Genomic DNA, 14,160 nt, shown 5'->3' with positions numbered 1-14,160 from the left:
TTTATCCTATTTAATTTTAATAATGGAGTTGCTACAAAAAAAAATCTACCAAAAAATAAAAATATTTGAGTAATTTATATTTTCTTTTGAATTTGGATCTTTTAAATTTTAGATTTTCACTTTATAGGATAAAATGAGATTATTGAATGTTTTTCTCTCATGTTTTCTCTTGATCTTACCTTTGAAATAAATGGTGATAGATCATACTTTACTTTTCAAAATGAAATTCAAAATTTAGAAAATCCGAATCCTTTTCTTTTACTCGAGTGTCTTTTTTAACATTTTTTTTAGATGTATTTATAATTTAGATTTTTCCCAATTATATTATTTTAGATGTGTTGTAAAAATTTAATGTAGTATTTTAAATATATTTATAACACATCTAAAATAACATATAATAAAATTAACTTATTAATTAAATAATATCACCTCTTTTCCTCCGTTTTTAATTATATTTTAGTTTCATATTTTTGTATTTAAACGTTATTTTTTTTTCTTTCTCACGTGATTATTTTTGTGGTAGTTTTTTTATTATTTTATATATGTTCATAACACATAAAAAATAATAAGATAACACATAAAATACTGGTACATATCCAAAATTTATTTAATTTATGCTTATATTTTTCTAAACAAAAATAATTTTTAATACATCCAAAATTCGTTCAAATTTATATTTATATATTTTTTAGTATAACTGATTTTATAACATATCTAGAATTATAAAATTGCACACTAAATAAATTTTTAACACATCCAAAATTCATCCAAAAATAATTATGTTCATTACTCTTGTTAATTAGAAATGAAAAAACCATATATTTTGAAATTGGGCAGAGTATTTATCCAAGGATGAAAGTCAATTTTGTTAACTTGGTTGGTGATGTAAAATTTATTTGAATATAATTAAATTGTAAAAAAAATATATTTTTAATAACTTTTTTAATATATTTGACAAAAATTTTAACAATAAAAATAAAAATATTAGAATTACTTCTCCTTTTTCTCTTTCTCCTCTTCCTTCTTCTTTTTTTTATTGGATTTTTTTTTCTTTTTTTTTTCTTTTTTTCCTCTATCATCAATTATCTCATTGTTAAAGATAATAAATAATTCAGGTTCAGATTATCAATTGAACCAGAACGAAATTAATTATTGCTTTGAATCCAATCAAGTGACTAAGGTGAGGTGTGGTTCAATTCAGAAGAAAAAAAGTAGCATTAGAAGAAACATTTTTCTATATTTGCAGCAAATTTGGGTATAACACGAAAATATTTAGGTGTAATATAAAGATATTTGGGCGAATTTTTATTCTGATAAGTTTTGCATAATTCAAAACTCTTCCTCTTCAATTCCTCCTCCTCATTTTCTACTGCTGCTTCTTATTTTTTTCATCATCACCATCTTCTTCTTCTTTTTTTCTTATTCATTTTTTACTTTTTGTTTTACCTTCTCAAGTTTCTTCTTTTTTTAAACTCTCTTAACAAGAATAAAAATAAAAATCAAACAAAAAAGAAGAAACATATAATGCTGTAAAATTACTTGAAAGAGGATGAACTTACATTCATTTAACTAAAAGAAATAAAGAAATAAGAAAAAAAGAAGAAGAAAATACAGTATTAGAGAAAATATTTTTCTGTATTTGCAGCAAATTTGGGTGTATTTTAAAGAATTTTGGGTGTATTTTTATTCTGATAAGTTATGCATAATTCAAAATTCTTCCTCTTCCTCCTCCTCCTCCTCCTTATCTTCTGCTGCTGCTTCTTCTTTTTTTTTTCATCATCATCATCATCATCTTTTTTTTTCTTATTCATCTTTTTCTTTTTGTTTTACCTTCTGAAGTTTTTTCTTATTTTACTGTTTTAACAAGAATAAAAACAAAAAAGATTAAACAAAGAAGAAGAAAAAACACACAATGGTACAAAATTACTTGGAAGAGGAGAAACTTACATTCATTTAACCAAAAGAAAGAAAGAAATAAGAAAAAAAAGAAGAAGAAAAAAATGCAGCATTCGAGAAAATATTTTTCTGTATTTGCAGCAAATTTGGGTGTAACACGAAGATATTTGGGCGTAACACGAAGATATTTAGGTGTATTTTTATTCTGATAAGTTCTACAAAATTTAAAACTCTTCCTCTTCCTACTCTTCATCTTCTACTGCTTCTTCTTCTTCATCTTTTTATTTCGTTTTCTTATAATTCCTTTTGAGAGAAAAAATCAAACAAAGAAGGAAAAAATACACAATGTTGTAAAATTAATAAAAAGAGGAGGAGAAAAAAATGTGGCAACAATAACAACAATAAAAAAGACGATGGGGATAAAACACGTGAAGAAGAAGGAGGAAAAACGCAAAGAAGAAGGAGAAGAAGAAGGAGAAGAAGAATGAGGAGGAAGAGGAGGAGAAGGAGAAACACAAAGCGCGCTATGAAAACCGTTGAGTAGCGCTTGTGTTAACATGCTCGTATGGGTGAGCGTGCTTGTTGTTAAGTTTGTGAAGGTTGTGGTAGGCTTAGAGAAGGGGGGTTGAATCTATGCCTTCCTTTTTGATTGCTGTTATTACCCTTTAAAACAAATTTGCAATTCTGATTCTGTTTGAACTCAGCAGCGGAAATTTATGAGACAATTTATTTTTGTCTCATGAATATCAAAAAACAGAACATAGCAGAGAAGAGAAAAGCTAACGCCAGCATGTATCCTGGTTCGGTTGCCTTGTGCTATGCAACTTACATCCAGTCTCCTCCACAACTATGGAAGAATTTCACTATAGTTAATAGTATTACATACACCAATAACACAGGATTGACCCAATCCTTTCACACTTAAGTTTTAACCTAACTTGACATTGGCTATGCTAATACCTAACTATACCTCTTAGTGCTAACCCAACTAAGAAAGGGATACCTTACAGGTACAAGATACAAGACACAAACATACCTAAAGAAATCTGAAAAAAACTCTAGATTTTTCTCTCAAGTGTTTCACTCAGCCTTTTTCAACTCATGGCTTTTACTTGAGCTTTCTCACAATGCCTTTTCTCACAAGAAATTACAGAAAGATAAACATAGAAAAGTACATTACAATCTGTTAAACATGAAGGAGATTGACTTCATCAACAGCCTCTTTGCTATGTGAAAAACCAGCTTTGCAAACCTCTGATTCAGTTCTTCATACTGGCGGAATGCACCTTTGATTAGGTTACACTGTCCAGTTAGTTGAACTTCTTCAAAGAGCTCTCTCAGAACAAAACCTCTATTCACTGGTTTTCTCTCCTTTGTTTCTGAATGAACAGCAAACCTCTTTTATCTCCTTGCATGTTGATGAGTTCATCTTCCTAGGTCAACTCCTTGAGCACTGAGCTTTACCAACCCACAAGCTCACTTTTTCAAACATCAAAGTATGACCTTTGCTTCTGACTTTTCCAACTTGACCGAAAGCCATGAAGGAGTAACCGAAATTGTCTTCCAATGGTCAACCAAATCTAAACCATAGAGATGCAACTTGGTCCCCAAGAATCTCTTGTGACCGTGGATTTGTAGCAGTAAAGAACAGAGATCAACTTTCCCTTGAATGCCATTTTCGGATAGAGCAGAGAGTTGGGAAGAAGGGATGAAGATCTGATGCATGCAAGATGAGATGGATTCCCTTTCTTAAGCTTGATTTGGTTTGGATTTTCTGTTTTAGCTTCTGTGCTTTAAGCTTCAACTCTCTCTTTCTTACTTTTTTGGTTACTAGCTTAGGGAGGAAGCTTTTTCTCTCTTTCTCTTTCTTACTTTTCTGAAGCCATGATTTGACTTGATTAGAGAGGAGGGGAATGTTGCTTTGGTTAGTGTAAGATGGAGGGAATTGAAATTAATTTGGGCTTGGATCGGGTACTACTCAAATTCTACCCATTTGTTATCTTGCTTTGATTTCTTTGGGCTTTCCTTGCTTTACAGCCCGCCAACCTTTTTCCTTGATTTCAATCAGTTTGGGCTGCTTGATATTAAATTTAGGCCTGCAACATATTATAAATAATCAGTAATATGCAATTAAAATTGATCAACACTAATTATTTATTTTGCCCAAAAATAATGTTTGTCATCATTAATTAATTTAGTTAATTTCTTAATTCAACAATCTCCCCCTTGATGACAAACATGATTTAAGCAATAATCAAAAGGAATAGAGTTTGAGTAAGGTTTAGAAACTCCCTTTGACATTTGTCATTTGCTTTTATGTTGCTCCCCCTTTCCTTTTCAATATTAGCTCCCCCTGGATTTATGCTTTCCTCTTTGTTCCTGTTTCACATTGTACTTAAAGAAAGCACAATAAAGAGCTATGCACAATTTTCTTGGCTAAGGAATATCAAGCAAACATCACTGTATAATTAGCCCAGCATTAAGTTGATATCATCAGCAAGTGAAATCATACCCAAAAACCAAAAACTGAACACTATTGCTTTTACTCCCCCTTTTGTCATCAAGGGTGGACGACAAGCAAGAGCAACAAAAACATCAAAACAGATCCTGCAAGAAAAGGTTAGCTTACAGTCCAAAGTCCTAACTAAATCATCAACAGTGCAGCAGTATTTAGTGTTATTACAGTCATCCAAAATAAAACTGTTCAACAGTAGCAAAAATAAATAGAGTTCATGAGACAAAAAGAGCAGCAGCATCAGTTTTTATGAGACAAATCCTAGACATCAGAACCACTCCCCTCCGAAGCAACTTCCTCTTCAACATCAGTGGCAATGTCTTTATCATTTTGAAGGTTATCAATGAAGTTCATGAGCACAGCCACCCTATCCCTCGATTTCTTCAGAAAGTTCTCATGCTTGCTAGCTAGTTTTCTTTGTTCCTTGCTCATGGCAATCAAGTGATTTGATTGGGAGACAAACTCTTGAGCAACATCCTTAACCACATTTAGCAGAGTAGATTTCTTTCCAGTGGAGATGGAAGTACCCTCAGTGGAAGGAGCAGGTGAATCCTCGGGAACAAAATCGTCATCTTCATCATCTAGGACAACTCTTTCAGATCTAGTGGGTCCTTTGTTCTGTTTCACTGAACCACCTCCCTTTAGATATGAATGTCTATTTTTATATTTCTCATTAGTCAAGTCAACACCAAAATACTCAAAAATGCAAGTTAGAAACATGCCATAAGGAAGAGCTTTGTCCTTTTCACTTCTAACAGAATCAAACATGTATCTAACCATCAAATATGCAAATGAAATTTTAGTTTTGGTGAGAATGGCATATAAAACAAGAGTGTCAGTGTATGAAACCCTTTGATATGATCCACTTTGAGGAAGTATAATGTGGTTGACCATTCGGTGCAACTGAGCACGTTCATATCCTAGGGCTTTGTGTGTGGGTGTAATGCCATCAATTAAGGAGATATGTTCACAAGTACTAGCTAGGGCATCATTGTAAGAAACACCAACTCCTTCATCCCACTTAACTGACGTGTAGGCACAAGGCCCAACATCAGTATACTTCAAAGCATCACTGATGGTCTCATTGTTTAAAACGATATCTCGGCCTTTGACATATGAATGAGCAGTGCCTTCATGATAAGTCATGTTTGCATAAAACTCTTTGACCAACAAGGGATAAACAGGTTTTTTGATGTAAAAAAGGTGATTCCAGTCCAGAAAAATTAAGTTATCAATAAAAGAAAAACCTTTTCTTTTCAAAGATGGCAAATCAGCGAAAAATGAAGGGCATAGGGTACGATACTGGATGACTCCCTCATAAAAATCATTATTCATGGCAGATTTGAATCTATAGGGATTATAGTTTGAATGAGAGGTCAAAAAGTGAGCTTTGTGATCAAAAGGTCCAATTTCTGGTTCTTTAACATTTTTGAGAGGGACTCGAGTGTTACCTCGTTGAGAGCGCATTGGAACCGACCTGGATTTTGGTTGTGTTGGTTCGGGAATGGGTTCCTCAGTCGCTGGACGTTTGCCTTTGGAGGAGCTAGGCTTTGCAGAACCATGTTTTGAGGAGCCAGGCTTGGTAGGTGTGGCCTTTGGTGGTGGCGTCGGCTTGGCAGAGGCAGGGAACCTTGGAGTGTTTTTGGTCCGAGCCATGGGGTCACAGCGAGGAGGAGAGGTAGGAGGAGAAGGAGAAGGGGTAAAGGTCCGGTCTTGAGAGCGAGTGGAAGGCTTTGTGGGAAGTTTGTAAACCTTTTCACGAGGAGGCCTTTTAGCAATGGTTTTCTTCCTCATTTGGTTAGTTTCAGTCTTTTGAGGGAAGAGAAGCAGTAAAGTGAGTGGGAAGAAACCGAAGAGTGTGTGGAGAAGTTATGGAGGGAAGAGAGGGAGTGTTGGTAACCGTACCCAAAAAGTGAATTTCTAAAACCATGCAACTGCATCACCATTTGAAAAGACTTGAAAAGACATGACCTCATAAAAGAAAGATTTTATTGGATTTTAAAATAAAACAGGAAATTAATTTTAAATTTTGAATGACAACAAAAATTAAACTGAACCCTCCCAAGTAAAAAAAAATTAAGTTAGATTAAAAACCTTTTCGGGCCACAAAAAAAAAACTTTAAACTTAAACACACAAGTCAAAAAAAATAAACAAGCAAGAATGTAACATTCATATTGGGCCCAGATGTGGTTTGAATTAATAAAACACATAGGTCTACCCAGATCTGAATTGAGGTTGGCCCAGATTAATTTTTCACTAGTAATAAGCCCACAACACGCTGACTAGAAGGAAGCATTCATCATCTGTCCAGAATTGTCTCATACCTGTTTATGAGACAAAAAGCTCCAGCAAAAACATCAGCACTTTTCAAATAAGGAATCATAATTCAAAATTCCTAGACAAGTCCTAAGCATGCAAAACCTATCCTCAGCCAATGGTTTTGTGAAAATATCTGCTAATTGCTCCTCTGATTTAACAAATTGAATACTAATATCCCCCTTTTGGACATGTTCTCTTATTGAGTGAAATTTCACTTCAATATGCTTAGTCCTAAAGTGCAAAACTAGATTTTTAGAAATATTAATAGCACTCATATTATCACACATCAAGGGAATATTTTCAGCCTTTAATTTGTAATCAGCAAGCTGTGTTTTTTACCATAAAAGCTGAGAACAACAAGAAGAAGCAGCTATATACTCAGCCTCTGCAGTGGATAAGGCCACTGTTGGTTGCTTCTTACTTGACCAAACATTTAAGGACTTTCCAAGGAAGTAGCATAAACCAGAAGTGCTCCTTCTATCAACTCTATCACCAGCAAAATCTACATCACAATAACCAACTGCGGAAAAATCATCAATCTTAGGATACCAAAGACCAAAATTGGATGTGCCATGAACATATCTAATGATCCTTTTAACTGCAGAAAGATGTGACTCTTTTGGTTTGGATTGGAACCTAGAACACAATCCAACACTTTGCACAATATCAGGCCTAGAGGAAGTTAAGTACATAAGGGAGCCAATCATTCCTCTATACCTAGTCTCATCAACATCTTTCTCATTTTCTCCCTTATCTAATTTAGAGTTCGGGTGCATGGGAGTTCCCATGGGTTTGGCATTTTCCATACCAAATTTCTTAACTAATTCCTTGGCATACTTTTCTTGATGAATGAAAATACCATTTTCAGTTTGTTTAATTTGCAGCCCAAGGAAAAAATTAAGTTCACCCATCATATTCATGCAAATTCACTTGTCATGAGTTTTCCAAATTCAGAACAAAGGGATTCATTGGCTGATCCAAAAATAATGTCATCAACATATATTTGGACTAGAATAAAAGAATCATTAGAATTCTTGATAAATAGAGTTGTGTCAGTGGTGCCTCTTTGAAAACCATTTTTCAAAAGAAAAGAGCTAAGTCTCTCATACCAAGCTCTAGGAGCTTGTCTTAAACCATAGAGAGCTTTAGACAATTTAAAAACATGATTAGAATGCTCTTTATTTTCAAAACCAGGAGGCTGCTCTACATATACTTCTCTATCTATCACACCATTCAAAAATGTACATTTCACATCCATTTGGTATAATTTAAAACCACAAAATGCAGCATAAGCTAAGAGAAGTCTTATGGCTTCCATTCGGGCAACAGGGGCAAAGGATTCATCAAAGTCTATTCCTTCTTCTTGGTCATATCCTTGTGCCACTAGCCTTGCCTTGTTTCTTGCGATGCTACCATCTTCTCCCAACTTGTTCCGGAATATCCACTTGGTGCCGGTCACTTTCTTTCCACTTGGCCTTGGAACCAACGTCCACACTTGGTTCTTTTCAAACTCAAGAAGCTCATCCTCCATAGCCTTAATCCAAGAGGGGTCACTAAGGGTTTCCTTGACATTTTGAGGCTCTATTTGTGAAAGAAGGGCAATGTTTGAACCTTCATTTGCCTTTCTAGTGGAAGACCTTGTTTGCACTCCATGAGAGACGTCCCCAATGACAAATTCCTCAGGATAATTCTTCAAGAATCTCCATTCACGAGGTCTGGTGGACTTGGAGGCAGATTCAGTTACCAAGGGATTCTGGGCGCTGCTGGCTGCAGAATTTCCTTCAGATTCATGAGACAAAATGAAATTGTCTCTTGAATTTTCAGCATTTGCTGTTTCTGGTTCAGCTTGTCCAGAATTTTCTTTTCCATGATTTTGAGCAGCTTCATCATCCTTTTGAGCTTGATTTCCTGCATCACAATCTTCCAAAATGCTTTGTACCAAGCTAGTATCACAAAATGTGACATGTATAGATTCTTCAATAATTCTAGCATCTTGATGATAAACCCTATATGCTTTACTAGTTGTGGAATATCCTACAAATAAACACTCATAAGGCTTTGGATCAATTTTTCCCAAATTTTTTTTGTTATTTAAAACAAAACATTTGCATCCAAAGATGTGCAAGTAATCTAAGTTTGGTTGGTAGCCTTTCCAAAGTTCATAAGGGGTTTTCTTCAAAAATTTCCTTATGATTGCTCTATTCAAAATGTGGCAAGCTGTGTTAACCGCTTCAGCCCAAAGGAATTTTGGAACATTACTCACAAAGCATAGCTCTTGTCATCTCTTATATGCTTCTATTTCTTCTTTTCACAACACCATTTTGTTGTGGTGTTCTTGGACAAGAGAAGTTGTGAGATATTCCAAATTCCTCACAAAAGGATTCAAACAAATTATTTTCAAATTCAGTTCCATGATCACTTCTTATAGAAGAGATTTTCAAATCCTTTTCATTTTGAATTTTCTTGCAAAAAGGTTCAAAGGCCGAAAAGGCTTCATTTTTGTGTGCAAGAAATAAAACCCACCCAAACCTAGTGTAGTCATCCACAATTACTAAACCATAATGTTTACCACCTAGGCTTTGTGTTCTTGTCGGATCAAATAAATCAATGTGTAGCAACTCAAGTGGTCTTTTAGTTGAGATGTCTTCCTTTGGTTTAAAAGAACTTTTTGTTTGTTTTCCCATTTGGCAAGCATCACAAGTGATGTCTTTGTCAAATTTTATCAAAGGAAGACCTCTTACTAATTCTTTCTTTACAAGTTTGTTTATTTGAAACATACTTGCATGACCCAATCTCTTGTACCATAACCACTTTTCAGATTCTTTAGAGTGAAGACAAGCTACATTTTGATCCTTTAGTTCATCAAGAGTAAGTCCATACATATTATTGAAACGCTTGGCAACAAACATCACTTCATTTGATTTTTCATTAACAACACAACATTCAAGCCTTTTGAAAACAACTAAATATCCTAAATCACACAGCTGACTTATACTCAAAAGATTGTGCTTTAAACCACAAACCAAAAGTACATCATCAATGAAAGTAGATTGCTCATTACCTACTTTTCCAACAGCAATGATTTTACCTTTACCATCATCTCCAAAGGTCACAAAACCTCCATCATACTTATTTAGTTTGATGAAGTAGATTGACCTTCTAGTCATGTGCCTTGAATATCCAATATCCATGTACCACATGTCTTTTTTGTTCTTGGATGCTAGGCAAATCAGCATGAGGAGTTTCAAGTAGCCTTAGGTATCCAAATTAATTTGGATTCTTTGAAGTTAATCCATCTTGGTTGCCCAAGTGCATTGAAATCACAAACAACATTGTAGACTTTGTTTCCTACAACTCTCTTTTCAATGAAGCATTGTGCATATGAGTGACCAGATTTTTTGCAATTGACACAATGATTTTCTGGTGAGTGTTGCTGAAACTGAGGTGAGTTATATTGCTTGAAATGATTAAAGTGTTGAAATTTTCTGGTTTTTGGAGGAGATGCATTTCTTTTGACAAACTGATTTTTGTTAAAGTTGTTCCTCTTTGCAAAAGCATTTTCACCATAATTTCTTTGAACATTTTTACCTTTCGAATATGAGGTTTTGTTGTAAAATGGTGGTTTCTTGAAAACAGCCTCATTTTTCGAAATGTAACCCAAACCTGGCCGGTTTGAACTCAGACTAGTTCTTGGTGAAGGCTCAGCTTCACTTGTGTATTCTTCATCAAATTTTTCTTCACAAGTTGAAACATATCTGATACGTGATTTGTTTGGTATGGATTTGGTATTTGATGAAGAAGCCACAAATTTTATAGAGGAAGTGTTGGAAACTGCATATTCCTTGGCTATGTAGCCTAAACCAGATTTTTCAAACAATGGTCTTTGACTTGCAAGTAATTTGTCCAAGTTACTAGAACCTTGAGCAAATTTTGCTAAGTCACCATTCACCCTTTTAATCATATCATTTGATCTTTCATTTTCAGCAATTAACTCATGAGAAGGATCCACAATGTGCTTTCCTTTTAATTTTTCAAGTTCAGATTTTAGAAATCTGTTTTCTTCAATGATGTCCAAAGCACATTCAGTTTCCTTCACTTTTTCTTTTAAAAAAATATTTTTAGCTCTTAACACATCTCTTTCAGATCTACATTCATTGTATTTGTCAAGCAGTTTTGAGGTGTTTAAGGTGAGATCATCAATAATAGCATGCAAGTCCTCAATGGTCAAATCATAATAGTTTACCTCATCAAGATTGTTGTTTCCAGCCATGAAGCAGTCTTTGTCATCTCCTTCAGATTCTTCTTCTTCATTTGAGTCATTCTCAAGATCCTCCCAAGCTGCCATGAGTACTCTCTTTCTTTCCTTCTTTCCTTTGTCCTCCTTTTTGAGCTTTGGACAGTTTGATTTGAAGTGTCCAGCCTCCTTGCAATGATGACACGTCACCTTGCTCAAGTCTATCTTTTGCTCCTTTGAACTTGACCCCTTGTATTTGCCTTTGCTTTTCATCATCCTTCTAAATCTCCTAGCAAAAAACAAAAGCTCGTCATCTGAAATACCATCACTAGACTCACTCTCTTTTGGTTCTATTTTTGACTTGAGGGCTATTCCCTTTTTCTTTGAGTCTGTGTTTGTGTGTGGCTTCATAGGCAAGGAGTTTTCCTCTCAGCTCATCATAGGTTATGGGACTTATGTTGTTACTCTCGGTTAGGACAGTGGCAGTGTTTTCCCACTCTTTTGTGAGGCTTCTAAGGAGTTTTCTCACCAAGGTTTGTTTTGCATAGTTTGTACCCATAGCATCAAGGTTGTTGATTATGATTGAGAATCTCTCAAATGCTTCATCAATGCTTTCTCCATCCTTCATGCTAAACATCTCGTACTCTTTTCGCAGCATATCAATCCTCGTTTTTTTGACTTGTTTGGTGCCTTCGTGTGTAACCTGGAGTTTTTCCCAGATTTTTTTGGCTGTCTTGCATCTAGACACCTTCCGGTACTCTTCAAAGCTGATAGCACAGTGAAGAAGGTTGATTGCTTTAGCATTCAGCTCTATCTTCTTCTTATCATCTTCATTCCATTCAGCTTCTTCTTTTGGAGTCACCACTCCATCATCGCTTGTTTTTGTTGGGATCTTTGGACCGCTCACAACGATCTTCCATATGTTGTAGTCAATGGATTGGATGAAGATCCTTATCCTTTCTTTCCAGTAGGAATAGTTCTTCCCGTTGAAGAAAGGTGGCCGGTTGTTTGACTGGCCTTCAGTGAGGGTGTAAGCAACTGTGGTTGTGCCCAAGTTGTTTGCCATTGGATCTTTGCTCCAAGCGGTTAAGCTTGATTCTTGAGACCTTAGCTCCTGATACCAATTGAAGGTTGTGGTAGGCTTAGAGAAGGGGGGTTGAATCTATGCCTTCCTTTTTTATTGTTGTTATTACCCTTTTAAAACAAATTTGCAATTCTGATTCTGTTTGAACTCAGCAGCAGAAATTTATGAGACAATTTATTTTTGTCTCATGAATATCAGAAAACAGAACACAGTAGAGAAGAGAAAAGCTAACGCCAGCATGTATCCTGGTTCGGTTGCCTTGTGCTATGCAACCTACATCCAGTCTCCTCCACAACTATGGAAGAATTTCACTATAGTTCACAGTATTACATACACCAATAACACAGGATTGACCCAATCCTTTCACACTCAAGTTCTAACCTAACTATACATTGGCTATGCTAATACCTAACTATACCTCTTAGTGCTAACCCAACTAAGAAAGGGATACCTTACAGGTACAAGATACAAGACACAAACATACCTAAAGAAATCTGAAAATAACTCTAGGCTTTTCTCTCAAGTGTTTCACTCAGCCTTTTTCAACTCATGGCTTTTACTTGAGCTTTCTCATAATGCCTTTTCTCACAAGAAATTACAGAAAGATAAACATAGAAAAGTACATTACAATCTGTTAAACATGAAGGAGATTGACTTCATCAACAACCTCTTTGCTATGTGAAAAACCAGCTTTGCAAACCTCTGATTCAGTTCTTCATACTGGCGGAATGCATCTTTGATTAGGTTACACTGTCCAGTTAGTTGAACTTCTTCAAAGAGCTCTCTCAGAACAAAACCTCTATTCACTGGTTTTCTCTCCTTTGTTTCTGAATGAACAACAAACCTCTTTTATCTCCTTGCATGTTGATGAGTTCATCTTCCTAGGTCAACTCCTTGAGCACTGAGCTTTACCAACCCACAAGCTCACTTTTTCTTCTCAAATATCAAAGTAGGACCTTTGCTTCTGACTTTTTCAACTTGACCGAAAGCCATGAAGGAGTAACCGAAATTGTCTTCCAATGGTCAACCAAATCTGAACCATAGAGATGCAACTTGGTCCCCAAGAATCTCTTGTGACCGTGGATTTGTAGCAGTGAAGAACAGAGATCAACTTTCCCTTGAATGCCATTTTCGGATAGAGCAGAGAGTTGGGAAGAAGGGATGAAGATCTGATGCATGCAAGATGAGATGGATTACCTTTCTTAAGCTTGATTTGGTTTGGATTTTCTGTTTTAGCTTCTGTGCTTTAAGCTTCAACTCTCTCTTTCTTGCTTTTTTGGTTACTAGCTTAGGGAAGAAGCTTTTTCTCTCTTTCTCTTTCTTACTTTTCTGAAGCCATGATTTGACTTGATTAGAGAGGAGGGGAACGTTGCTTTGGTTGGTGTAAGATGGAGGAAATTGAAATTAATTTGGGCTTGGATCGGGTACTACTCAAATTCTACCCATTTGTTATCTTGCTTTGATTTCTTTGGGCTTTCCTTGCTTTACAGCCCGCCAACCTTGTTCCTTGATTTCAATCAGTTTGGGCTGCTTGATATTAAATTTAGGCCTGCAACATATTATAAATAATCAGTAATATGCAATTAAAATTGATCAACACTAATTATTTATTTTGCCCAAAAATAATGTTTGTCATCATTAATTAATTTAGTTAATTTCTTAATTCAACAGTTTGTCTCAACTTGTATGACTTGTAAACTAAAATGACTTGTATGTATAACACTACTCATTCTTAAAATGCTTCTTAACTTATATTCGACGAAATCTCAAATACTAAGGCCAAGGCTAATATTTGAATTTGTTATGCCAGTATTTAATATGTTACATCATTATTTATCATAAATGGATGAGAACAATCACCAAAATAAATCTTCTAGTTTTAGTTAAAAATTAGGGTTAAGTACGATTTTAGTTCTTAACGTAGAGGTCGAAAATTTATTTTGTCTCCAATCTTTTTTTTGCTACAAAATGGTCCCCAAAGTTTCAGTTTGTTTTAAAATCGTCATTTTTTTAAAATTTTTTATTTTTATTACTAAATTACCCTTAATAAAAAAATTAAAAAAAAAAACAAAAAAGAAAGAAAACACGTAAAGAAAAAGGAAAAGGGGGAA

Source organism: Arachis ipaensis, chromosome B02 (genome assembly GCF_000816755.2).
Source record: "Arachis ipaensis cultivar K30076 chromosome B02, Araip1.1, whole genome shotgun sequence".
NCBI lineage: Eukaryota > Viridiplantae > Streptophyta > Magnoliopsida > Fabales > Fabaceae > Arachis > Arachis ipaensis.
This window is presented reverse-complemented; position numbering follows the sequence as displayed.